This window comes from Palaemon carinicauda, chromosome 2 (assembly GCF_036898095.1).
Source record: "Palaemon carinicauda isolate YSFRI2023 chromosome 2, ASM3689809v2, whole genome shotgun sequence".
Taxonomy (NCBI): domain Eukaryota; kingdom Metazoa; phylum Arthropoda; class Malacostraca; order Decapoda; family Palaemonidae; genus Palaemon; species Palaemon carinicauda.
In genome coordinates this window covers 108,860,377-108,888,005 of record NC_090726.1, presented here as the reverse complement: position 1 = coordinate 108,888,005, position 27,629 = coordinate 108,860,377, and the positions used below count along the sequence as shown (strand labels likewise).

General features: G+C 44.8%; 1 protein-coding gene across 3 annotated transcripts in view; it reads left to right on the top strand.

The window, feature by feature from the left end:
• LOC137626247 (uncharacterized) overlaps positions 1–27,629 on the top strand; it is a 382,723-nt gene that overhangs the window by 311,346 nt on the left and 43,748 nt on the right. The gene's annotated exons all lie outside the window — the stretch shown is intronic.

The following is a 27,629-nucleotide window of genomic DNA, read 5'->3' as shown; positions in this document are numbered from 1 at the left end:
TTGCATATACTGTACAGTTATTTTTATTTTCTTTGTATTAGAAAACTATAAGTCTGTTTGATATAAATACATATATGGAACTTCTAAATTATGTATATAGCATTATTTTTACTGTTTTATGTACTTTGCCTTTTCCTATTTTCATATATTCATCATTACTTTTAAATGGTTTTTCAAATGTGCTGTAATGCAATGCCTAATTGTTCCATCACTCTATACAAACCCTCGCTATTTATAGGGGATATTACTTTCGGCGTAGCTGAAAGACGAGCCATAAGACTTTTATCGAGGGATAACTACCCCAACCGCTAGTTAGTGGGAGGGGTGCGGGTTAGCCAGCTATTCCTGTCACTCATACACCTGAGCTGAGTCCCCGGTTTGCTTTTGGCTCGGGTAGAGTACGAGCGTTGCCTCTCTCTACCTCCTTAACTGACTTGCCATTTGGCATTTGTTTATTTTTTAAATATTTAATATTTCTGCTTTAATTTCTTTTTCTCTTCAGTGTGTCTGTGCTCTTCTGTCGACCTCATGCACACATGACCTGGGCCTGAGGGCCGCTCGTGCGGGACCTTTATGTCCGCCCTTAAGATGGTCTCGCACCATCTGTGTCTGTCTTACCGAGGCCGGCGTTGTGACTAGGACAACACTTGTTCTGAATGTCGGGAGTGGTCTGCCATCCAGTGGGAGAGGTTTGAGCGTAGGTGAAAGAAGACGTACAAACGAGATTCTTCACCTTCGGGGTCTTCCTCGAAGTTGAAAAAGTTGTGACTTCTCCCCCCGTAGCTGCTCCTCGATACGTCTGCCCTAGGGAATGGCCAAGTAGCAGCGCAGGTCATTTAACCCTAGGTCAACTTCTGGGATCGAGGGACGATACCGTTTCCCCTGGAAAAACGGTTCCGCCCCTCCCCCCAAGGGAACGCTTACACTTTTTCTGATATTTTCCAGATGTGACGGGAGATTCTGTATGAGCTCCTTAAACTGGGTGCCGATAGGAAGCTTACACCGACTTCCTCGGAGGTGGATCCTTCTCCATTGGGTGTGGCACCGGACGACCTTGGCGCCGTCCCCCATTCAAACTTGCTGTCACCGTTTATTGCTGACGCCGATGATGGCGCTCCTCCCCCCTAGCTGAACCAACTTATCCATAGGGGGAGAACAATATCTGAGGTAGGTTTCTCCTTTGGGTGGCCATCTCACTCGTCCATGAGTAAGATCCCCTAGAGAAACCACGCAGGCTCCCTCTTTGGAGGGACCTGCTAGACGTTGCCCTTCGCTGGTTCGTCGGGTGGAGTTTTTAACTCCTTGTTAGCTGAGCGGGTCCCCCCCCCCCATGGCAAGGAGACACTTATCCAGTCCTGCTGAGGACCAAAGCCACGAGCGTCTGGACTCTCGTTGCGATATTCCTTGGGGTTCTCATCACGCTAAGTCTCAGAGTGCCCGTCACGCTGAGCCTTCGGGTTCTCGTCACCCTAGCTGTTCACCAGTCGTCAGCTGCTTACAATGCGACAGCTACCCGTGACTCGTCAGCTATTCACTACGAGTCAGCTGATTGTAACCTAACACAATCTTGTCACTCGTCTTCGGACAAGCTATCGTCACCTTCTCATCAGGTGACAAGTGATCGTCTCTCGCCTCCGAGAGACCTTCACTTGAAGCGTGATGATCTGCTGAACTGTCAGACGTGTGGGTATCACTCGCCCGAACAAGCCCCGAGGCTTATGGGATTTCTCCTCCCCAGCGTCTCCTGTTAAGCACCAGTCTCTCTTCAAGAGTTCACAAATCTCTCACTCGGCACTCGCCTGTTAGGCGTTGGGTAAGGCAGCACTCGCCACCTTGCCGTTTGCCCTCACATTGGTCCCCAAAACTGACTGCTCCGGTCCCCTTGCAGGCTCGCAAGCGCCCGTCTCCAAGGGATCGTCACCCATCAGATAAGTTGCCCCACTTGATTAGCGTGGTGACGATTCTCATCGTGAGCAGACCCAGGGCGGACGACTGAAGGAGGCACAGAAGCAGGCCACCACTTCGAGGGATTAGCGCACGGCAAAATCCCCAGTGGTTAGACTGGTTCCCCACTTGTCAGGTAAGGAAGCTAACCCATCTTTTCATGTTCCCGGACCTAGGACTTCTGGTCGCCCAAGAATTCCTCCTGTCAGCTCCACAAGGGGTAGAGACCCACCCTGGTTGAGCACACTCTTTAGTGTAGTGCGACAAGCAGTGACGGATGCACTTCCCCATCCTCAATTCGTGGGTGGCATCCCAAGGATTCCTCGGTTGGCTAATCTCCTCTCCAGTTCCTCTCCTTAATCAGACTCTAGGAGGAGGTCCGAAGGGTCGGCTTTGGCAGGACCCGCTTTCAAGTAGAGACCTCTCTCCCCTCAAAGATGAATCTGGAAGAGAAAGTCGAATGCAAGTCTGGGAGCCCCTTAATGGTATGCGTGGTACCTATAAAACCAAAGGGTAACAGAAAAGGATTAGGACATATCCCTCTAGGCAGGACAGGATGATCTCCCGGTCAGAATCTTTCTGTCTCACGCCTATTAAGATGGTACCGCCAGAGTCTCGCCCTCCATCGCAACCTGACGTCATTCCTCCCTCTGGAGAGGACCAATGTCCCCTCAAGAAAGAGGCGACCGCAAGGCCGTCTCTTTTGGAGGAATGTCCGCCCTCTCACAGGGAGCCGAAGGACTTATGTACTACTGTAATCCTAAGTCCTCACCGAGAGATTCTGCGCCTCGGCAAGATAGGTCGAAGGAAGTCTCAACCAAGAACGTCACCAAGAGACGCCCTGTCAATGGCCTACCTTGATGACTGCAACCCTCCCTGGGCTCCTATGGGTGAGAGCTCGGAGGTGGAAGAGCAATACGAATTCGAGGGCAATCTATTGCTCAGAGTCGCTAGCCCTAAGCTCACGGAAGTGGAGTTGAGCAGAGAGAGTCTGAACATGCCTCCTGGCAGGTCTTAGCCTGCATTAGATCCGTCAATGGGCTGTCAAATCCATCGACAGCCGTGCAAGGTGGAGAAGACAAGGTCTTAGACTATGTCTATGGCACCCACAGATCCCAAAGGCCAGTGCAGCTTTGTACTGGTCAAAGTAGTTTAAAAAGTGCCAGGAGGAAGGCAGTGTCTCAGGCTACAGGCTCCTCTAGCTCTCTCCAAGAAGGCTCATCTTTTGAGCTCCCCCTTGCTGCTGTTTGTGCAGCAAAGGATATATGAGGCCATGAGTGAGCCGCTTCCGGCGTTGCCTCTAGACGACTCTATAGAGGCACTTACATGAGAGGTTCCAGTCAGGAAATTGTCAGGACTCTGCCACTTCCTCGGCTTCGGAAATCATCAACCAGGAGAAGGTTGCGAAGTGTGCTATGCATGCTACTTTGTTGCTGGATCTCTGGTTGCGATCAGTGGGCCACTTGATGAGGACTGAGGACTGGTCACGTAAGTCCACCAGGAGGTTGATGGAGACCTTTCTTTTGTCCGGCACCAAGACGATCAAGTTCCTCTACCATCAGATTTTTAACCTGCGGGCCAATACTATCCTGAAGAGACGGAACTCGATCATTGAAAGGTTCCATCAACGGCTCCCACAAGCTGAGTTTTCGAGGCTGAGAAACTCCTGTTTTGAGAGTAGTTCTCTATTCAACCCGTAAGACGTCAAGCATGTGGCAAAGAGGTGGAGGAAGTGCAACCAGGAGACTCTCCTCCAGAGGGCCTTGACATCACAGCCTTACCAACCACTTCTGCCACAAAAGAAACAACCTCCACCCAAACCACCGACGAATAGGGCTACGGTTCTTAAACAACAACAGAAGGTGTCTAAGAATCCCTTTCAGGATAACCGGATAAGGTCAAGATCCTTCCGTGGAGGGAGAGGTAATAGGGGAGTTGGCCGAGGCTGCTCACGCTATGACGGGCAATCCTCCCACTTGTCCACCTATGGGGGGATGCCTGCAGAGCTTCTGGCAAAGGTGGCTGCAGCTCAGGGCCGAGCCCTGGACGGTCAAGGTGATTTGTTCAGTGTATCGCGTCCCATTTACTCAATCTCTCCCTCCACTAACTCGGGATCTAATCCCAACAAGCTCCTACACGAAGGGATCCACGAAGGTGCTGGCCCTTCGTGGCGAAGTCCAGACCATGTTTGAGAAGGTTGCTTTCTAAGAGGTCCTCAATGGGTCTCTAGGCTTCTTCAGTCCTCCTCTCTTTTTTGTGAAAAAGGTGTCTGGAGGCTGGAGACCAATCATTGATCTCTTGGCCTTGAATAAGTTTGTCAGACAAACTTTGTTCAAGATGGAGTTAGTGGACATGGTCAGACAAGCAATAGGACTGCAGGACTTGATATATATATATACACTGGACCTCAAGGACACATACTTCCAGATACCAGTCCATCCGTCTTCAAGGAAGTACAGTTGCCCCCCCTCCCCCCCCCCAGATTTGCAAGGGTTAGGAACCAGACCCCTTCGAGAATAGCTCAAATTCTTCAATATTTTAAAAGGCTTATACAGTAATGCCTCACAACACTAAATTAATTCGTTCTGGAGTGCCTTTCGTAAATTGATTTTTTCATGTCAGTCACATTTCACATACAAATTGCCCAATTCGTTCCAAACCCTACAAACACCACGTTAAATCTCATTATAAAGCTACAGTATAACCACAATGAAATACTGTGCACCCAAATACATTTGAACTATTCAATATACCTAAACTAAATATTAATACCTGTAAATTAAGTAGTTTTTACAACATAATGTAATAATAAATGGAAAATAATGCAATACATAAAGTACAATACTATACTATTATAGTTACCCCTATTATAGATTACAGCTACATTTTCTATTGTCTGAACCCATTTCCTTCAATTCTGTAATGGGTAACTATTTTATTCTTGGACTGGCTGGCAAATCTCTTTTTGTGAAGTGAGTCAAAAAACGGATTTTGAGCGAAGCGAAAAATCTATTTTTGGGTGAGATAGCCATGTCGTCCTGATGGAAGTCCCTTTAGGGTAGCTTCCTAGGGTATATTTGACTACGGTGATATTCCCAGAGAATTTACTTTAAGGTATCCAGAATTCTAACTCCTGGAGCGAATATCCCTAAATAAACCTAACATGGGATATCGCGTAATATCAGAGGACGTATACTCGACACGCCACATAGCTATCTTCACCCCGAATAGAATTAACACTTCGAGGGGTCAAAGTGGCCAGAAAACGAAAAACAAGAATGAAAGGAGAGCCGTTAATAAGGTACCTCTCCTATCCCGCTTCGAGTGTGTACACAATGCTGCCGACGGCGCCATCTTCATTCCTTGTAGTGATACACGAGGCGCTACAGATACAGTGAACCCTCGCTACTTCGCGGTTCGACCATCGCGGATTCACCACTTCGCGGATTTTTTCCATAACCCATATATATACAGTAATATATATATATATATGTATGCATGTATTTATGTATATATGTAGGTATGTATATGTGTATACATATAAATATATATATATATACACACACACACATATATATATATATATATATATATATATACTGTATATATATATATATATATATATATATATATATATATATATATATATATATATATATATATATATATACTGTATATATATATATATATATCTATATATCTAAAGTAGGAAGATGTGATGTAGTTCTAAGGGAAAAGTATGGGAAATATGTTTGGGTAATAAGCAAAGCTCTACCTCCAGTTTGTTTCTACATTATGATCAGAGATAAATGTAAACAAAACATTGGTTGCCATTTTTTATCGTGCTTTTTAGCATGTTTGGGAAATGCATGATATAAAATCACCTTTAATATTTGTGCCTGTTTTAGTTTAGGGTACTGTAGTACATGCATTAAGTGTTCTGTACATTAAAGGGTAGTTTGTTAGCAGTACTACGTACAAGGGAAGGTTTTAAAAGTCTGAATATACATGTTGAATAAATAGGTAAATATGGTGTCACTACTTCGCGGATTTTCACCTATCGCGGCCGCGACTGGAACCTATCTACCGCGATAAACGAGGGTTCACTGTACTGCATTATAGGAAGGGGTCCTATAGCCTTTTTTATAAAAAGGAAGGGCTGGTCCATCAGGACGACATGGCTATCTCACCCAAAAATAGATTTTTCGCATCGCTCAAAATCCGTTTTTATGCTTCGCTCAAAATCTGTTTTTTGGGCTCAGGCCATGTCGTCCTGATGGAAGTATACCAGAGCATTACTGTATCTGTGGATTCTCAAATCTTGCCATACACTCAAGAAAGTATTTCCTGGTCAGCATAGACCTAGAGACCTATGATGTTACCGTCATACATCATTTCATCTAAGCATAAACCATGTTAGTGCTTCCTGCCCCCTACAGGGAAGAGTCATACTCGACTCTGGAAAGTCTCGAGGAGTACATATACCTATGGATGACTAACAGACAAGCCAGTATAGTGGTCTCACCCTATATGTTATAAAGCAAAATTTGTATAAGAACCACCAATGTCAGTATGAAATACCGACAAGTCCCCCGGTATGCCTGTTCTTATCACTGGATTGGACAAAGGTTTATATCCGTGTAGGAATAAATTTTTCATATCCACCACCATCCCTATAGGGTATGAAGTCTTTCCTTCTTGGGGAAAGAATAAACCAATGAATGTTTGCTTGTAGCCAGGAACAATCTTTTAGGACTATTCATGTTAAAATTATCCATAGTTTTAAGAGTAATGCTAATACATTTTCTAGTAAAATGACATAGGCGAATAAGACGCAAGGTTCACAAAGAACTAGTTTATTGAAAATTAATAAAAATATATAGGTTAATCGACAATTATAAGATGTGGATGAACAAATAAATAAGCATAAGGATCACAGTAAAACAGAAAATATTGTTTCATCTGAAAAGGAAACATATATGCGCCACTTTTAATATCAAAATATTAATATTATTATTATAGTCTGTCTTACTACTCAATCACACTAGCGTCAGAAACTCTTGGCACACGTGTCTGCACTTATGCTTGGTTCACCTTTGTTTATGGAACAGTTGATAAGGACACCTTAGTGGCCTAACACTTAGTCTGTAGAAACAGTCCGTGACTACACACCCACCCTTGAATTAATCGTCCCAATTAATTTCACTGTTCCTCGCAGAATTAAACAGCATGTTTAACAACACTACCTACTGCTACCATAGACCTCTTCAGTTGCTCCACTTGCTTCGCATAGTGTCTAAAGAATACTCTGGATGACTTCCAGCCAGTGTATGAGCGAAGGTATTCGAAATCCATATTATTAAAGAAATTTATGGAAGAGGCAACTTTTCTCGGATCATGACCTGTGGGTGTACTATTTGGATCCGCTCTGCGAATAAAATAGGTGATTTTCGCCCTTAGTTGCTTCAGAGATAAATTTGAGCCTGGTGTTTCTCCCCTAAACAGCTGTCCTCCCCTAAAGTCTGAAGTTCTACAAAGATAGACCTTTAGGCACTCCACTGGACATAGAGATGCATCTTCCTTCAGAGGGCAGATTCTCCTGGGATCCCAACTATTGGTTGGTAGCTCATCCTTGGCAAGAAACGTTGGGTCCGGAAAAAGGTTCAGTTCTCCCCCATCTAAGAACTGAACATGACCTTCCTCTCTCGAGAGGGCTACTATTTCACTAACTCTAGCCTCCGAAGCGAGTGCAAACAGAAATATAACTTTTTGGGTCAAATCCTTTAAAGCACACTCCTCCTTATTCATCATTGAAGCAAAATGAAGAACCTTATCCAGAGACATGAAATGAGTTTCGGAGGTGCTGATGGTCTGAGCCTAGCGCAGGCCTTCGGAATTTTGTTAAAAATGTCATTAGAGAGGTCAACCTGGAAGGCATATAGAATAGGTCTTGTCAAGGCGGACTTTCACGTTGATATTGTGTTGGCTGCTAAACCTTGACCATGGAGGTGGATGAAGAATGATAAACAAAAGTCTGTCGAGATCTTTTGTGGATTCTTCGCCTTGACAGAGGACACCCACTTCCTCCATGATGACTCATATTGTCTTCTGGTAGATTTGGACTTATATTCCTCTAAAAAGTCTATACTGTCTCTTGATATCCCGAATATTTTTCTCACTGCTAGGGAGAGAAAATCATGAGCTGCAGGTTCCGGGTTTTCTGTGATGAAGCAAAGACAGTCGACTTCTGAACTCACTGAGTCAAAACTGGATCCGGTAGCGGCAGAAACTTCAGCTGTAGTTCTAATGCCAGAGGGAACCAAATGCTGTTCGGCCACTTGTGAGCCACTATTGCCGCTTTCCCCTTGAAAGATCTCAGTTTGTCGAGGACCCTCAGTAGAAGGTTGTGCGGAGGGAACAGGTAAATTCTGGACCATCTGTTCCAGTCGGGGGACATAGCGTCCACTGCTTCCGTTAAAGGATCCTCGTACCGGGACACGTAATGATGTAACTTCTTGTTGTCCTTTGTCGCAAAGAGGTCTATCTGCAGTTCCGGGACTTGACTCAAGATGAAAGAGAATGATCCTGCGTCCAGGGACCATTCTGACTATCGGCGTGAGCCTGGATAGAGCGTCCGCCGTCACATTGCGGACCTCTTGAAGGTCAACAGCTGACAAGTGCCATCTCTTCTTTTCCGCTAGCCGGAAGATGGCCAACATCACTTGGTTGATATGAGGCATCTCACTATCACCTTGCTGTCTAGTACCAATCTTATGTGGATCGAATGGCGAGGAGAAACTTTCTTCAATGTAAGAAGTACTGCCATGGCTTCCAGAAAGTTTATATGAAACTTCTTGAATAGGTTGGACCAAGTTCCTTGGACTTTCCTCCGGTGAGAATGATCTCCCCATCCTTCCTTCGAAGCGTCTGTATGAATAGTCATTGAGGGGGAAGGTGGCTGAAGAAGTACTGATTTCTTCAGTTGCTTGGCTTTGGACCACGGCTTGAGAAGCGTTCGTAGACGAGTCGGTATTGGTCTTATCAGATCTCTTCGCGCGCTTGATGCATATTTTCTCCAAACTCCGGTTGCATCCTTTAGCTGTGCTCTTAGCACAGGGTCTGTTACTGAGGCAAACTGAAGAGACCCCAGCACACACTCCTGTACGCGTCTTGATATCCTTTTTGATTCTAGTAGTCTCTTGACAGAACCTGCTATTTCTTTCCTCTTCTTTACAGGGTTGGAAAGTTGGTGTGACAGTAAGTCCCAGTGGATTCCCAACCACTGAAACTTTTGAGATGGAGAAAGTCGAGACTTTTTCTGTTGATCTTGAATCCTAGATGTTCCAGGAACTGGATCACCTGTTGGGAAGCTTGCATGCATTCTGTCCTGGATGCTACCCACACCAGCCAGTCGTCCAAGTAAGCCACTACTTGGATTCCCTTTAGGCGTAATTGCTGGAGAGCTGCGTTCGCAAGCTTCGTGAAAATCCTTGGGGCTATGTTTAGCCCGAATGGCATGGCTCTGAAGGCATAGAGTCTTCGTTGTAGCTTGAACCCTAGGTAGGAGGAGAGGTGACGATTGATTGGAACATGCCAATAAGCGTCTGACAAGTTTATTGAGACGGTGTAAGCCCTTTTGGGCAATAGGGTCCTTATGTGTTGAAGTGTCAACATCCTGAACTTGTGGTTCACTATGAACTTGTTGAGTGGCGACAAGTCCAGAATCCTTCTTTGGAACACAAAACAGCCTTTCTTGGAACTTGATGGACTTTACCCTTCGAATTACTCTTTTCTCCAAGAGTTCTCGAATATATTCTTCCAGAACGGGGGTAGAGTGTTGGAAGAATTGTGGGAACGGAGGTGGAGTGCTGTACCAACTCCAACCCAGTCCATTTTTTATTAGGCTGTGGGCCCAGGGATCGAAGGTCCAACGATCACGAAAAAGATGAAGTCTCCCTCCTACCGGAAGCATTTCACTTCTGCTGTTGTTGACCTGACGCCTTGCCTCCTTGACCGCGTCCTCCCCTGAACCCCCTTCCTCTTGAAGGGTGTCTAGATGAACCTCTGGCTGTTCCTCTAGCTCTTGGGTGAAAGGTAGTTGTCTGCCTTTCAAATGCTGGGTTGAACGCCGGTGACTGAGTTGTCACGGCTTGAGGTACCAACTGGTACGTGGTTGGGGTTTTTGCCACCATCTGAGGCACTACGGTCACGGGAAGTTGTTGCTGCTGCTGTCTATAAGGTTTGGCTGGCCGAGAGGATAGCCTAGGATTCTTAGTCTTCCTTTTAGGTTGGGGACCCTCATCCGGGGAAGACTTTCTTTTAAGAGTTAGGCCCCACTTCTGGAGAAGGTTTCTATTCTCTTTGGCGGCCTTATCCACTACCCCTTTGACCACTTCGTTAGGGAAGAGGTCTTTACCCCATATGCAAGAGGAGATCAGTTTCCTCGGTTCGTGCCTTACGGCAGCCGAGGCGAACACGAACTCTCTACAAGCTCTTCTAGCTTTGATGAAATTATAGAGGTCCTTTGTCACTGTGGCCAGATGGGTTTTGGCCACTACCATAAACATATCTTGGATTTTGGGGTCACTTGCCATCGTTTCCAGAGTTGTTTGTAATGACATCGATGCAGCAAGTCTCTCTTTTGTCTCTTGCTCCCTGCGCAAGAGAAAATCTGACAGCTTTGGAAGGTCTTCACCAAACTGACGTCCGTCAATATCTGTTTCCAACTTCCCGACTGAGAAGGTAAGATGAACGTCCTTCTAGTCTTTCTGGTCCATGGGTAAGGTAAGGGACAGTGGCATACATTCCTCCAAGGAGGGACATGGTTTCCCTGCCTCAACCACCTTCAAGGCGCCTTAAATCCTTTCTCCATAAAGGGAAAGGCTCTGGTAGGAGAAGCCACAAAGGAAGGATGCTTCTTACTCAAAGCTGGTACCTTTGAGTTTGTGAAGCCCCTCTCTTTCATTGAGCTCGTCAGTAAGGCCTGTGCCTTACTATGGTAAAAAAACTATGACCTCCTTCGGCTCCGTCTCTTCCTTTGAGGCTGGCTCTTTCCTAAGACGGACATAGCAGTCTGGGTAAGACTCCTTGTTGGGCCAGAATTCCACTTCTTCAAAGGGAATTGAACTCAACTTCTCCAATATGACAATCTTCCCAGTTGTCATAGGCATGTGCTCAGCATACCTCCAAGGATTGGCATCCGAGCACGAAGAAAGATCCTTCACGTTGAGCTTCGTCTGGGGCCCACGTGATGCTGCAAGTCTCCGCATCTCCAACTTCATTGCAGCTTCCTTTTCATCATTCTTCTTCTGCGTCTGTTGAATCATTTCAATGATGGAAGAAAGAGTCCTTCCCAGATCATCTGGGATAGCAGACGATGTTGAGGGAACAGGTTCTGGGGCCTGAACCGATGTAACCGACCCCTCGTCGATTTCTTCTTCCTCAGTTTCAGGAGCCTGGGTCAGCTCCTCTTCTTGGCCTTCTGCCAGAAGGTCCTTTTCAGTGTACTCAAGACACCTCAGACATCCTATCGTCCAGTTGGATGTCTTGTAGGGCGTCCGAGACTTCAGAATCAACCGGAATCTGAACTAATGGTATCTCCGCATGAGACTGAGGAATCACTGCATCCGCCGATGCCTTAGGAAAAAGGTAAGCCCTCATCTTCTCGCTTGGAAGATAGGGGCCAGAAGTATTCTTCTGGAAGCCCTTCACCCAAATTTGAAGCTTTTCCCTAGCTGCGTCCCTTAACTCCACCGACTTAAGGGCGTCAAATGCCTCAGTAATCAGGTTAGTGCAAATAGTACATACCTGAGGGTCCCAATACCAGAGATCACCTTTGGAGACTGCGCATGCTGCGTGCCTCCTGCACAACTCATGTCCACAGAAGTTTTTTCAGCGGACGTTGCAGAACATGCTCCCGCACTTCGGATGGTCCTCCTGTAAAGAGAAGAAATTCCATGAGTATCAAGTGAAAAACATGTCACTGGATAACTAATGTTAATATATATATATAGCTTAAAATAACTAAGCTAGAAAGGAAAGAAGGAAAGACACATGCTTGTATTTCCTGCCCAGCCAATTGCTGTAACCTTCCAGATAATAAAACTAAGGTTAAATCTTATTCTAGAATAACCTTCATCATATTTCCCAGAGGAAAATGTAGGTGTAGCTCACATTATTATAAAGAATTTTAATATACTTGATAATTAATAAATAAAGAACTCACTTTCTTCATCTGTACAGTCTCAACAAAAGGCTGTACAAGGCAACACAAGTATGTTGGAAGAACTTAGTGTTACAATATATTCTATACCATAGTTTTATCCATGCAGTATATACTATACTGTAAAAATACTGGCTACTGTATACAATATAATAACCTGCCGTCCGGCACGTACCTTAATATAGTTCCAAGGTATACTACCTTTAGACTACTGGGCGGCAGATCGCTGGTTCAGTTTGGCAACTATAAACACTAGCACCCAGCTGCCGGCCGCTAATCGTAGCATCCGGCAGATTTTATGGTGTGCTTCTGTTGCCGGCCGGCAATGGTAGGCTACCTATGCCGGCCGGCAGTAAAAGGAACCAGAGAACTTCCACCCGCTCGGCTGCCGACCACTCAAGTCGGCAGCCGGACTAGGGGTACATACACTAAAAGGAAAACAGAATGGATGTAAGGATATAAGACAGCACTACCTTACAGCCCTCCATCCAGAAAGAGTGAACATAAGGAAGGGGAGAATGTAAAATTCAGGCTTCCTTCTATCCATTGCCTGCCGGGCTCTACTGACAGACATAGATGTAAGACCAAGGGAGGTCTGGGGAACACTCTACAGAAGTTAGGCCTCTGCCGGCCAGCAAAGGACTGAGCCAGTTCCACATCTTAACCTACTCTAGGTAAAAATGTAGAACGACGGCCAAGAGTTGTAATAGCTAGGCCATTACTAAGGATAGAGGGGAAAGGGAGAAGAGGGTCCTGCAAACTCTGCTCTAGTTTAAGATTATCCCAACGGCCAAGAAAGCTCATCCTAGCCTAGGGATTATCTATGGGAGGGAGGTCAGCAATACTTGCCACCTCCCTCAATACTAAAACAAAGTTGCTCCAACACAGAGACTTACCTCGAAACACTTTCTTAGGAGTTACCTGGAACGTCCTCTCAAACGACCAGAGTTTTGTGTAGTTTACCCTACTCTCATTTTCTATAATGATAGGCCTAGCGGAGGAATACGTGCCCTGAGAGCAATACCAAGGCAGGCCACATGTTTCGCAGGTCGTAATAATTTGTGATTTTGATGTTATTCACAAGGAAATGAAGAATCTTATCCTTCAATCTGAGAACAACAACACTGGACTAGTCTGCTAGATCACTAGAAGAAGGAATCATCTCGTACAGAAACCTTCAGATGTGGTCTAGGGAGGCTAAGCCTCCTATGTCTGCTCCTAACCTAGCAAAGGAATCTCATTCTCTATGCTAGAAAGAAACAGACCTCAGACTAATTACTCTGATATTCTGCCCAAACCTGAAACCAGATTCTCTGGTTACAGGAATAGAACAGAAACACCCTAATATAGTTATATCTGAATACTTATTCAGATAAAACCACTAGGGTTAAGCCTCAGAGGGAAAAGGGATTGAACTTAATCTCCAGAGGAGAAAAGAGCAACCGGGGAAGTGTGCGAAAGTATACTAAAGCCCCATAGGCTACTAGCCTAGGCGCGGAGAGAATCGATTACCTAAATCACCAAAACTCTTATATGTATAAAACTGCCTATAGCTTCGATAAATTTAAAACACTCGGAAATCGGTATATCATGCATGAAAGTACTAGGGCCAAACGCCTAGGCTACGAAGCCTAGCGTAGGCTAGGATCGGTTACCTCAATCGCCGAAACTGAAATACTAACGGCATCATATAAAGAATTCCTATTGTAAAGCTAAATAGCTAGAATTATTAAAGCATGAGGACCGGGAACGTCGCTCTGGCTAACTAAATGACTCGTGCATAGCAAGCGACAGCGTCCAGGACGCCTCTGGTAGGTAGCAGCTCTTGTATACGTTAATATTGCTTTCGATTTATTTCAAAACACCAAGAGCTTACATTTATACATAATAAAGATAATACTTAACTTTCCAGAGGCAGAAAAGGCAGGAGAAAGCATCATAATGTTGAAAATATTCCAAGATCACGAGAAAACACAGGGAAAACACGGAGTTGTTGAGCTACGAAATAAGGAATGAAGATGGCGCCATCGGCGGCATTGTGTTCACACTCGAAGCGGGATAGGAGAGGTACCTTATTAACGGCTCTCCTTTCATTCTCGTTTTTCGTTTTCTTGCCACTTTGACCCCTCGAAGTGTTAATTCTATTCAGGGTGAAGATAGCTATGTGGCGTGTCAAGAATACGTCCTCTGATATTACGCGATATCCCATGTTAAGTTTATTTAGGGATATTTGCTTCAGGAGTTAGAATTCTGGATACCTTAAGGTAAATTCTCTGGGAATATCACCGTAGTCAAATATACCCTAGGAAGCTACCCTAAAGGAACTTCCATCAGGACGACATGGCCTGAGCCCAAAAAAATATTCACATCTCGTTTCGCAGCTTGAAAATTTCGTAAGCAGAGTCTTTCGTGAAGAGAGGTATGACTGTAATGGACTATTTTGATATATAAAACGTGTCATATCATCAACAATTTAGAATCATTTTAGTTTTAAGACATTTTCAAGAAAAATATGCAGAATGGGGCTCATCATTAATTAGCAAACTACCATAACACAGTGCTTACTGTACAATGCTGTACATATACAAAATATACAGTATTGTACTTTATTACAGTTACCCTTACTGTAGAGAGCTACGTTTCCTATCATGCATAAAGAAACCATTTTCTCTATTTTGCTCATTTTTAACAGTTGATTTATTGTACAGTACATTACAGTAATACAATAAATAACCTACCTTTTTTTACACATATTTTTAAGCTATTTTATTGTAATACTAGCTAGATTCATTGATGATGCATTAATAAATAACCTACTTGTTTTTTATGCACTCGTATTTTAAGGCTATTTTATTGTAGTTTAAGCAAGATTCCATGATGTTAATATGTACAAGTAAGTATACTTATATGTTATGGGTGTAATTAAAGCACAACACACACATACATACACAAACACTTTTATACTGGTAATTACATTTATGTAAAAGCAGAAAGAAAGCCTAAGTTAAATGCAGTGGTATTGAGAGAGAGAGAGAGAGAGAGCATAGTTTAGTTTACCATACAATACATATCAGTGTTTTTGTTTGATTATTTAAAAGAAACAATACTCCTGATGCATCCTTTAGCTGTGCTCGTAGCACTGGGTTTGTCACTGAGCCGAACTGCAGTGAGCCGAGAACTTGCTCTTGCTGTCGTCTTGAGATCCGTTTGGATTTGAGAAGTCTTCTGACAGACCCTGCTATTTCTTTCCTTTTCTTTAATGGAATGGAAAGGCGGTGTGACTGAAGATCCCAATGGATTCCTAACCATTGGAACTTCTGAGCTGGAGCGAGGCGAGACTTCTTGGTGTTTATCTTGAAACCCAGATGTTCCAGGAATTAGGTTACTTTACTGCAAGCTGTCAAACACCTTTCTGGCGAAGTCGACCAGACTAGCCAGTAGTCGAGGTAGGCCATCACTTGGACGCCCTGAAGGCGTAGCTGGTGGACGATCGTGTCTGCTAGCTTGGTGAAGATTCTCGGAGCCACGTTGAGCCCGAAGGGCATGGCTCTGTAGGCGTAGCTTCTTCGATTGAGCCGGAATCCTAGGTAGGAGGAAGCGTGGTGGTTCATTGGGATGTGCCAGTAGGCATCCGCCAGGTCTATTGAGACCGTGTGGGCCTTGCGAGGCAGTAGGGCTCTTATTTGTTGAAGAGTCAGCATCTTGAATTTGTTGTTCACAATGAACTTGTTGAGGGGGGACAAGTCCAGAATGACTCTGAGTTTGTCCGAGTCCTTCTTGGGAACACAAAACAGTCTTCCCTGGAACCTGGTGGACTTTACCCTCTTGATCACCTTCTTGTTAAAGAGTTCTAGGACATATTCTTCCAAGAGGGGGGTTGATGGCTGGAAGAATTGGTGGAAGGTTGGAAGTGGTTGCGTCCAGCTCCAACCTAGTCCCTTCTTGATGATGCTGTGTGCCCAAGGATCGAAGGTCCAGCGATCCTGAAAGAGGCGGAGTCTTCCTCCCACCGGAAGCACTTCATTGCTTCTGGTTTCCCTAGGACTTGCCACCTCGGCCGCTAGCTCCCCTTCCTCCTCTGTCCCTGGAGGGGCGGCGCGAGGAGTTTCTGCCTGAGCCTCTACCTCTGGGACGAAAGGTAGTTGACTGACGCTCGTAGGCAGGGGTAAAGGCCGGTTATTGGGACACCACCGGTTGGGGGACCAATTGAAAGGTCTGTTGCAGTTGAGTGACCACTTGGGGAGTAGCGGGAGCCGGAAACTGGCGTTTTTGTTGACGCTGCTGGGTTCTTGATTTGGAGGATTTCCTCTTAGGCTGAGGGCCTTCGTCCTGGGAGGATTTCCTCTTTCGCGACATGCCCCATTTGTTGAGAAGGTTCCGATTCTCAGAGGCGGCCTTGTCGACGATCTCTCTCACTAAGTCAGAGGGAAAGAGATGTTTACCCCAGATGTTGGAGGAGATGAGTTTCCGGGGTTCGTGTTTCACTGCTGTATTGGCAAACACGAACTCTCTGCAGGTTCTTCTGGACCTGATGAAGCTGTACAGGTCCTTCATCACAGTCACTAGGTGGGTTTTTGCAAGAACCATATAGAGGTCTGGGACTCTTAACGTCCCCAGCCATGATCTCGAGCTGAATCTGGTGAGACAGGGAGGCAGCCAGTCTCTCCTTGGTCTCTTGCTCCCGACGAAGAAGGTGGTCATTCAATTTCGGGAGGTCCTCGTTAAACTGACGTCCAGCTACGTCAGGGTCCAGCTTCCCAACCGTGATGGTGTACTGGATATCTTTCCAGAACTTGTCGTCGGGGGGAAGGGCGAGAGAGAGGGGCCTACACTCCTCCAGGGTAGGACAGGGTTTTCCTTCTTCCACCGCCTTCATGACCGCATGAAAGGCTTTTTCCACGAAGGGGAAGGATGCGGAAGAGGGAGCAAGAAAGGACGGGTGCTTCTTGCTTAGAGCTGGCTTTTTCGAATTAGTAAAGCCACAGCTCTTTTGGCAATCTGCCAGTAAAGCTTGGGCCTTTGAGTGATCGAACACGATCACCTCTTTTGGCTCAGTCTCCTCCTTGGAGGCCGGTTCGGTCTTAAGTCGGACATAACAGTCCGGGTAAGCTTCGAAATTAGGGGAGAATTCCACTTCTTCCAGGAGGATAGACCCTAGCTTGTCATTTATGAAAATCTTGCCAGTTGTAATTGGCATATGTTCGGCATACCTCCAGGGGTTAGACTCCGAGCAGAAAGGAAGATCCTTAACCGAAATCTTCTTCGGTTGTCTCAATTCCAAGAAACGGCTTGTAATCTGGGCGGAATGCTTATTAAGCTTCTCGTCCATTAAGGACACCAATACCCGGATGGCATCTTCGGTGGCAGGCAGCAGGGGCTGCGGTGCGCCGGAGGTAGAGGGGACTGGCTCCTCGGCCACTACAGGAGCTGCCGGAGGTGGAGGGGCGACCTCGCCCTCCGAATCAGGGTATTCCACCTGATCCTCTTCTTCCTACGGATCCTCGCCCATGAGGGTCCTCTCGGTGTCTTCGGACACATCTGACATCTTCTCCACCTCGTCTAGACTACACTTGCTAAGCGTAGTCTCGATGTCCGGTTCAATGGGCACTTGAAATAAGGGGATCTGATCCTGGGGATCACAGAATCTGCCGCCGCTTTCGGAAAAAGGATGGCCCACTTCTTCTCGTTGGGGAGATACGGTCCGGCAGCGTTTTTCTGGAAACCGCGCACCCACCTGCGCAGTTTCTCTCGAGCATTGACCCAGGCTTCTTAGGATGGGGGTTGTCAAACCTCTCGTCAAGGAGGCCTTTGCAGACTGGGCAGGAGACTGGATCCCAGTATTTGAGGTTGCCCTTCTTTGCCGTACAGGGGGCGTGAGTCCGACACCCACTGTGCCCGTAAAAGTCCGGGCGGCGGACCTAGCAGAAGGGGCTTTCACATTTCACGTACTCCTCCTGTAAAAGAAAGAGAACATGAGTACATGGAAATAGAGTCATGACTTACATTACTCTTAAATTAAGATTCCTTAATCTAATTCTTAAACTTAGAATTGTGTTATGTGAGCTCCGGATAGGTGAGCTAGAAAAGAAGTAGAAAGACACATACTTGTGAATCCCGTCCAGCCAGGTACCGCTACCTTTTCTGCTGGCAATTCCTTAGAACCCGAGGTTATAGGAGAGGGAATGGTATCCCTATGGGGAAGCCAGACTAGGCTTCCTTATAAAGGAATTGTCTGCAGGGTAGAGAAGGTCTGAGATCATTCAGAACTTAGATAAAGGAGGGGAAAGGTCCCGGTAAGAGACTGCACTGAGAAGCACAGAGTAAGCTGGAAACATTGTATGGTGCACTCATACAGCTCAGACACTGTCTTCAGGGTATGAAACAGCAAAGAAGATCAGTCTGGCTATGTGGATGTATAGGTCGACTGCCGGCACGGGGCCGATAGCCGGGGGAAGGGGTGCTTGTCCTGGAAGCCGCGGCGCATTGCCGGCAAGCCGGAGGCCTGGTCCGGTGGGGTGAATCCGTCAAGGCTATGCACTGAGTAGCAGGGAGGTAGGAAACACTTATAGGGGCGACCGCCGGCACGGCAGCAGGTCGCCGGCAGGGCGGAGGCCTCCGCCGGCTGCCGGCGATGGTGAACCTAACTGGTTACATAAGATGGAAGGTGTCTGAGAAGCCGGCGGCGGCAAGGGGCGGAGGTCGCTGGCAGCGGCGGTAAGGGGCGGCAGCCGGCAGGCTGGCGCCATAGTTGGTCTTCATACAGGAAGTCCTATGAAGTAGGAAGGTCACCGGGTGTGCTGGCGACTAACGGCGGCCCCCGGCAGCCGGCAGGGTGTTGCCTTAGGTAATCCTGAGATAGGAAGGTTCTATGAAGTAGGGAGTCACCTGGCGTGCCGGAGGCGGCGGCGGCGGCGTCGGCAGTGGACCAGCACCATGATAGGAGAGAGAAAGAGAAGGAAGGGTAATGTCCGATACCCAACCGGCTTTCCTCCGGAAGGAGTGTACTCATGATAAGGGAGGAGGGGGGGTACCCTATCATCCGACGGCAGGGAGCCGGCAGACGGCTGGGTGCCTAAGGTAATCCAAGGGAGGATCAGAGAACACACTAGACAGGGGGGGACCCTATCATCCGACGGCAGGGAGCCGGCAGACGGCTGGGTGCCTAAGGTAATCCAAGGGAGGATCAGGGAACACACTAGACAGGGGGGGAGGGTGATCTCCTGCTGGTAGGGCGGCCGCTAACACAACCCCATAGTTCGACTATAAGGGGGAAGTGTAGCAGAGCGGCCACCCAGGCACGAGAGCGCACCTTAACCTACAATTCTCCCTGAGGGGGAATTGTAGGGCAGTGGACAGGGGTGTGAAGGCAAGCTGGTACAAAGAATAGAGTGGGGGGGGGGGGAAGGGGTGAGGGGGCAGAAGGGATCGCGACCCTAAAGCCCCCAGAGGGTGGGGGAATCTGTTTTCTATACTACCCAGGTAGGAGAGAAGCGCTCTGCAATCCTAGGGTAGGTTAGCTCAGAGTAGGAACAGAACTGGTGTACTGTCCTAAATTATAATAAAACAGACCCCCCCAAGGCCTAACCTAAACCAGGAGGTCTCCTCCTAGATTAGGTAAGGCTGGGGATGCATATCGTTAGGCTACAGGAGGAAGGAACGATTCCCAACCAAAAGCAGTCTAGGGGGTGGAGGGCTACGGGCCCCCCCCCCCACCTTCAGTCTCGGTCGATACCCCAAGGGAAAGACGTTCCTTAGAGGTGGACTGGGATGAACGATTAGTACTCTGAGGTTCTGACCGAAATCCCTCCATACACTGTGGGAGGGAAGAGGGAAGAACTACTTAACGTAACCTACCCGAAATGTTTCAGGAAAGGGGCTAGTAAAAGCAAGGCTACCCAGAGGGAGATACATTTGGGTAAGGGAGATAAGAAAGCATACAAGGGTCCCAGCGTTGGGTTAGGTGTGGCCTGGCTGGGCCAGGCACCGTTCCTTGTATGGTTACTCAAAGGCGAAAATATGTGCAACATGGAATCTTGTATATGTTTAAAAATGCCTAAATCTTCATTAAAATAACACTAGGAACACTCATATGCAGAAGTAAATATGAATACTAGGCTGCAGCCTATGCTAGGCTGAAAGGCTAGTATGGGGACGACTGGCTAAGAGCACCGAAGACCACAACGGCATAAATTAACTATTCCTAAAATTGAAGATTAAATAACCTAAGATAAATTTAGTTATAAGGCCGGGAAGGCTATGCTGGCTAACTAAGACTATATCTTCATTAACGTAAGCACTAGGAACACTTATTATATCATGCTGAAGCAAACATGAACTCTAGGCTGCGGCCTATGCTAGGCTGAAAGGCTAGTATGGGGTCGGCTAACTAAGAGCGCCGAAGACCACTATCGGCATAATATAACTTATTTCTAATAATGAAGACTAAATAGCTAAAGATTTATCTTAGTTAAACGGCCAGGAAAGGCTGTTCTGGCCATCTAAATAACGCATGCAAGCGAACAGCAGCGCCGTAAATGGCGTCCTGGGGCAAGGCACAGCTCGGCCACAAAACACAAGATTTTAGCGTAAAAAATCGTTACTCGACGGCCAGAGCTTATTTAAACAATACAAGAACCTGGTACTCAACTTTCCAGAAGAAGGCAAAGCAGAAGGCTGAGACATCTTGAAGGATGCACACAAAAAACAGCGATAAAAGGGAACAAACCAAAGGGCGTTATCGCTACTGAGAATGGAATGAAGTGGGCGGACGTGACGTCACGCAAGTATGGCGCCGGTTTGTTTACGTTGCGAGTATTGTAACAGTGACGAAGGGAGAGTAACTTTGGAACGGCACTTCAGTTACCTCCCACATTCCCTCGCCACATTTCCCCCTCGAAGCGTAAACGCTAGGTGGGGTGCAGATGGCCATGTGACGTGTTAATGCATGCGTCCCCTGTTGATATACGATATTCTAAAGGGATAACCCTTAGAATACTCGCTCCAGAAGTTAGAATTCTGTGAAAACCTTTAGTTCCAAAGGAAGCTACTGAAGGAACCTTCCATCAGGACGACATGGCCATCTCACCCAAAAATAGATTTTTCGCTTCGCTCAAAATCCGTTTTTTGTTTGATTATTTAAAAGAAACAATTACTGTATTATTGAGATATTTAAGGTTTTAGTTTATAAAATAAGCTGTATTTCTGTTTGAGAAAGTGTTTACAGTAACATAGTGCGCAAGAGACAACACAGAAGAAATTACGTAGTGGCGTAGGTTACAAGTCACCTTAGCAAATCAATAACAAAGAGTATTGTGTATAATGTTTCTCAACTTATTCAAAACATCTACTATATGTACCAACCGTCACATATGTATAGTTAATGTAGTATTACATAAGCACTGATGTGTTATAATCTATCATGATTTTCTTATAATACATTTATAACTCATTACAGTTTTAGTTCTCTCTTATTCGATGTTAGGATGCTAGGAAACTTTAAATCTCTCTCTCTCTCTCTCTCTCTCTCTCTCTCTCTCTCTCTCTCTCTCTCTCTCTCTCTCTCTCTCTCTCTCTCTGTAATAAATGAAGTCTTTGTTTCTTTGCTAAGTCTTTATCGAGGCTCCATAATCAAGCACCACATAGCTAAAAACTATTAAAATATCATGCATCGGCAACATGAATGAAACTCGGTTAACATTATGAAATGCAACACAGTATTGTACAAGTTAATAAAATATGAGAGGAGCATTTCAAATAAAACTATCGTAATTCTTTTGCTAATTGGAAAGTGATAGATCAAGAAATAATTGTTTTTTTCAGTAAATATGAAATATCCTTCTGTAGCATGCCTCAATAAGAAGGGGGTTATTTGATCCGAAGATTGAGGTTGACAACGAACTAGCAGGGTTGATCACCTGATTTGAATGTAAACAATGTATAAGATTATAATTCGCTATTTTTTTAATTATAAATAAGATACTAAAATGTGAATATTACATGCATTATTATTGGATACATTTAAGTGAAACACCAGGGAGAGAGAAGGACAAAACATTATGACAAGACAATGGGGGAGGTGGTAGCATGTGTGCTTCGTCCACATTGCCCGGGCCTTGTGGTAGCCAAGTTCCTTCTCTTTGCACTAATTCAAATAAATTGGCGAAATCAATGAATTTGGGAAATGCGAGAAGAAATTAAAAAAAGGAATGGGAATATGTGGAATGAAGAAAGGGGTTTAGAATGATTAATGAGGTGAAAATGACAAATAAATGCTAGAAAAGAGAAGATGAATGAAATTGCAAAAAATGAAAAGGATCAAAAGAGTTGGAAAGATACGTTGTAGATGTGTGTAGGAATGCAAAGTAAATGTACGAAAGGGATTTGGTAAAAGGATGAAAGATATTATAATAATAAGTGAAGGACAATAATAATGTGAAGGAGATATCATACTAATATGCATGATAGGTTATATCAGTGAGGTAATTCTGTGAAAATGAATGGTCATATCAGTGGGATAATATCGTGAGAGTGAATATATGTTGACGACGGACTACGCTGATTTCATCAGCTGATTAAATGTAAACAATGCATGAGATTATAATTCGCTATGTTTTTAATTATAAATATGATACTAACGTGAATATTACATGCATTATGATTGGATACAGTTAAGTGAAACACCCTTTAATCAAAATCCAGTTTATTTCAAATATAGCTGTAATTTGTTACCATAGCAAATGGATACACACTGTACAGAGAGCACTAGGATAGTAGCGCGCAGTGCTCCCAGTGTAAAGGAGTGCGGGGTATTTGAAATTATGGCCCAGCTTGAATTTTATTGCAATTTTTATGAGAATTTTTATTTACTAGGTATTGCATTGTTCTTTGCCATCTCAATGCTGTTGCCAACTATAGTATTACCTTGAGATACAAGCTTAATGCGTTGCGGGACCTGAGCTCGTATGTCAATTAGCTCATATCTCGGATCAATTTCTCTCTTATGAAATAACTAAAAAAAATTAATCCGTTCCCACCCTCTGAAAACAGTATATTGCAGTGGAAAAACAATTTTTTAATTGTTCTAATTCACAACCTACGCTCACAAAATAACAAATAACTAATTACTGGTTATGATCTGCAATAAAATGTGACATTATTATGGAGTTCTTACCTTCAAGACAGACGGTAGCGACTAACGGCGGTGTGTGCGGAGGACGAGGGAGAGACTTGACGGCAATACGTTCGGTACGATACACTTTTGTAACACTACGTAACATAACTTGAACTTTAAATTTAACTTAAATGAAATTAGCTTACTGTACACACACTTACACTACGTAACAACATAAACTTTAAATTTAACTTGAATGAAATTAGCTTACTGTACACACACTTACACTACGTAACATAACTTAAACTTTAAATTTAACTTAAATGAAATTAGCTTACTGTACACACACTTAAAAATAAATGTTAAACTTACGTTATACTAAACTTAATCCAAATTTTTTCATTTTCATTTTTTTTTACTTTTCTTCTTCCGGCCTGGCTCTTTTTGCCTTGCTTTTTTACTCTCTTTCACCTTCGCTTTTTGCCGGCCTTTTGAAAAGGAACCTATATAGGGATGTTTGCTTTTGTCTCTCCTTCAAAATGTTACAAAAATGACGTACAAAAGTGTCATCACAAAAGTCTAACGCATGACCACACGCCAACTTGTCCAGGTGCCTCTTTTCCATAAAATCAGAAAAATCCTGCCACTTCACTTAACATGTATGATTTCCTTCTTTATAGCATCCTTCTTCTTGAGGATGGTACATATTGTTGATGTACTCCTCTATTGGTGAGCCAGCTCAGTCACTCGTACACCACTCATGTTTTTCTGGCGGGAAAGAGCAAGCGATGCTCTCCTCGTGAGCAGCCTCTCACACACTCGGCCACCTAGCGGCTGCATAGGGAACCGTCTTGTATCCTCATATCTCAAATTTGTCTCGTATATCGGGGCAAAAATTTTCCTGAAACTTTCCTCATATCTCAAATTTCTCATATGTTGGGACACTCATATGTCGAGGTATTACTGTATTAGAAATCAAATTCTTAATGTTGAGTAAACAATAACCACAAAGATTTTTTTTTTTCCTTGGCCGTGAAAAACCAAAACGGCGAAGTAAGAAACCACGATTAATGAGGTCTGACTATTGATAAAATGTTGAATGTAAATAAATAAGCATGACATTAAAAGGAAAAAATTTTACGCTTTGGCATTTATTTACCGAAATAAAAGGGAAATAAATCGCTAATGTGTTGGATATGCATACAGTAGTAGCAATGTGTGTTTGTACATAACATGAAGTATTGATCATTGTGTTTTTTAGTTTAGATATGTACCTATTGATGTAAAATTAATTGTAGATAATTAATCATTTGACTTGAAGTAAAAATGTTATGATCTGTTATTTATTTACAGAATTAAAAGAAAAATATATCGTTAGTGTGTTTGACATGTGCAGCAGAACTGTTCATTCGTGAATAAATAATCATGAGATTTAAAGGAAAAATATGTTATGATCTGTTATTTATTTCCCAAAATGAAAGAAAAATGTATCACTAATGTGTTTGATATATGTAGTATCATTATGCATTCTTACATGCAATAAAGCACTGTTCATTGAACTTTAAGAATTTACTTATTGATATGAAATTAATTGTAAATAAATAAGTATGAAATTAAAAGGAAAAATGTTACAATCTGTTATTTATTTGCCAAAATTGAAGAAAAATATTTTGCAAATATATAAAATTTTCTTGAATATTTTGTGGATATTCTCTACAGAAAATCTCACGAATATGTGATTTCGTGCATGTTGATTCAAGAATACCTGGGGGTGGGTTAACTGTATCTAGGGATCATGTTCAACCAAAAGCAATACCAGTTCAAGGTGCTGTGTTTCGGTGTTTCCACAGCATCACAGGTCTGTACTAAAGTATTTGCCCTAGTGTCATCTTGGGCTCACAGAATTGGCATCCGTCTCCTAAGATATCTGGACGACTGGCTGATCCTAGCAGACCTGGTGTCTACCCTTCTTCAACACTGAGACAAGCCTCTGGGGTTTTGCCAAGATCTGGGGATCATGGTAAACCTCAAGAAATCACATCTGCTCCCCTCTCAAAGACTGGTATATCTAGGCATGATAATAGGCACCAAACAGCACAAAGTATTTCCATCAGATGACAGAATTCAGAGGCTGAGGAAGGTAGCATGACCCTTCCTCAAGTGAGAAGAGCTTCCAGCCCAGAGCTGGTTGCATCTCATAGGCCACCTATCATCCCTGGCTTGTCTAGTACCCAATGATCGCCTTAGGGTAAGATCCTTCCTGTGGTGCCTCAAGTCCCAGTGGAATCAGGCAAAGGATTTCCCGGACAACCTGGTTCAACTAGGGTCAGAGGTACAGACGGACTTCAAATGGTGGTGGCAGACGAGAACCTCCGCAAAGGGGTCAATCTTCTCGTCCCTCCTCCGGAACTGATGCTCTTTTCGGATCCATCAAAAGAAGGGTGTGGGGCCCCATATGCTGCACTACATCATCTCCGGCCTTTGGTCTGAATCAGAAAGGTACCAGCATATAAATCTCTTGGAGATAAGGGTAGCCTTCCTCGCCCTCCAATAGTTCCACCCATTCCTGGCGGGGCAATTTGTGGTCTTGATGAACGACAACACCACGGTGGTAGGCTACATAAACAAGCAAGGCAGTACTTTCTCGCAGCCCCTGTGCCATCTAGCAGTACAGATGCTCAGATGGGTGGAAGACAACTGGGTCCCTGCTTGCTTGCTTCATTCCAGGCAAGAGGAATGTGTTTACAGACAACCTGAACACAGCGACTCAGATAGTTGGCTCTGAGTGGTCTTTGAATCATGTAGTAACCAACAAAGTCCTGACTTAAATGTTCCCCGACTGGGGATCTGTTTGCGACGGCCTGAATTTCAGACACCCGCTCTACTGAATCTCAGTCCAGGATCCCCAGGCTATCTGACAAGATGCATTCCATCAACGGTGGGGCAACATCGATGTGTACACATTTCCTCCGTTCTGTCTGATGAGAAAAGCCCTCAACAAAGTCAGAATAAGCAAAAATTTTTCCATGACATTAATAGCCCCGCTTATGGCATCATGCAAATTGGTTTCCCTGACCTTCTGCAGCTCTTGAAAAAGCTTCCGAGTGAACTTCCTCCATGACACAGGATACTAAAACAACTACATGCCATCATCTTCCTCAAAGCCGCAGCTTCACTTCAACTTCACACCTACAGACTGTCCAGCATCTCCTCACTCGAGAGGATTTGTGCGAGTTGCAGAAAGGATGTCTGGAAACCTTAGACGCTCTTCAACGTCAGTCTACCAGGTTAAGTGGTCCAACAATAGCAGAGTTTCTTGCACTGTATACCTTCGGGAGGAAATGTTCTCAGTTTTTGCAGTTAAAGGCTACCGCTCAGCCTCAAGTTTCGCCCTTAAACTGAAGGGAGTAAATATATCCTCCTCGTTGGAACTTTCTCTCCTCATATGGAGTTATGAGATTACCTGTCCCTAGTCGGAAGTTAGACCTCCTCCTTGGAACGTGGTTCAAGTCCTTCAATCTGTGAAGGGAGCTCCCTATGAACCATTATGCCAGGCAATAGATTGCCACCTTACTCTGAAGACAGTGTTCCCACTCGCTCTGGCTTTGGCCAAGAGAGTTAGTGAACTGCATGGTCTATCCTACGACCTCTCCCATTCAAGGGGTTTGGGAGAGGTAATTCACTTCCTCCCTGAGCTTATTGCCAAGACTCAAAATCCAGGGGTAGCAGATCCTAGATCCGGACCCTTTAAGATTGAAAGTCTTTGTTCTGTAACCGAAGATTCAGACCAGTTGGTCTTTGCCTAGTAAGGAGTCCAAGGTGTTACTCAAAAAGAGGAGCAGCAGTTCGCCCCCATGTGTCGGCACTCTTTCAACCCGGGGGTGGGCAAGTGGAGTGTCATGAAAAACACCATCTCATCATGGATTTGCAAGGTCATCGGCCTGGCAATTAATCCTGACCCTCCTCCACCACAACGACCCAGAGTTCATGACGTTAGATGTCCCTGGCGTTCAAAAAGAACTACTCTGTGGCACAGGTATTGTAAGCAGGCACGTAAAAGTGTTAGACGACCTTCACCGCCCACTACCTGGAAGACATAACCCACATGAACATGGAAATTTTTTCCATTGGTCCTGCTGCGGAAGCTCCTTGATGGCCAAGTAGCAGAGGGTTGAGGGCTGAGGGCTGGATTAGTCTGGGGTGAATGAATTAGAATGACTTGCTTCCTTCTCTCCTTCTACTTCCTCTCCCTTGTAGAATCAGCAACATGGTACTCTGCACAGCTAACCTCACCTTTCTGCAGGTAAGATCAATATCCCTTGTGTAACCTAATATAGAAATGATACTTGTTGT